Source organism: Arachis ipaensis, chromosome B03 (genome assembly GCF_000816755.2).
Source record: "Arachis ipaensis cultivar K30076 chromosome B03, Araip1.1, whole genome shotgun sequence".
Classification (NCBI taxonomy): domain Eukaryota; kingdom Viridiplantae; phylum Streptophyta; class Magnoliopsida; order Fabales; family Fabaceae; genus Arachis; species Arachis ipaensis.
In genome coordinates this window covers 111,973,543-111,974,001 of record NC_029787.2, presented here as the reverse complement: position 1 = coordinate 111,974,001, position 459 = coordinate 111,973,543, and positions in this window count along the sequence as shown.

Sequence of the window (459 nt, the reverse complement as noted above, 5' to 3'; positions counted from 1 at the left end):
CCCTTCCCTATAAATCCCCCACTCTTCCCCCTTTCTTCATCATACTCACAATTCACATTACCCTCATACTTCCCCCTCTTTCCTATTCATCATTTCCCTCTTTCTTTCTCTCAAACCGTGAGCACCCCCTCCTTCAACTATATTTTTATTTTCATTTTTATTACTTTCTCCTATCTCTTCTTTCCTATACTCTCTTTTTCTTTACTCAGGAATGAGCAAAACTTTTAAATTTGGTGTTGGGTGCTTCGCTTTCCTTCAATTTTTTTCACTATCCTCATGGCACCCAAAATCGGTGAATCCTCTTCTAAGAAGAGAAAAGAGAATGCGCCCGCCTTCGGTCCTTACGAATTCACCTGGTTCTTCTCCAAGACCCATGAGGATCACTATAATGAAGAGGTGATCAAGAAAAGAGTGATATTGGAGGTCTGCTTTAAGCTTCAGCCGGAGGAGTACCTGGAG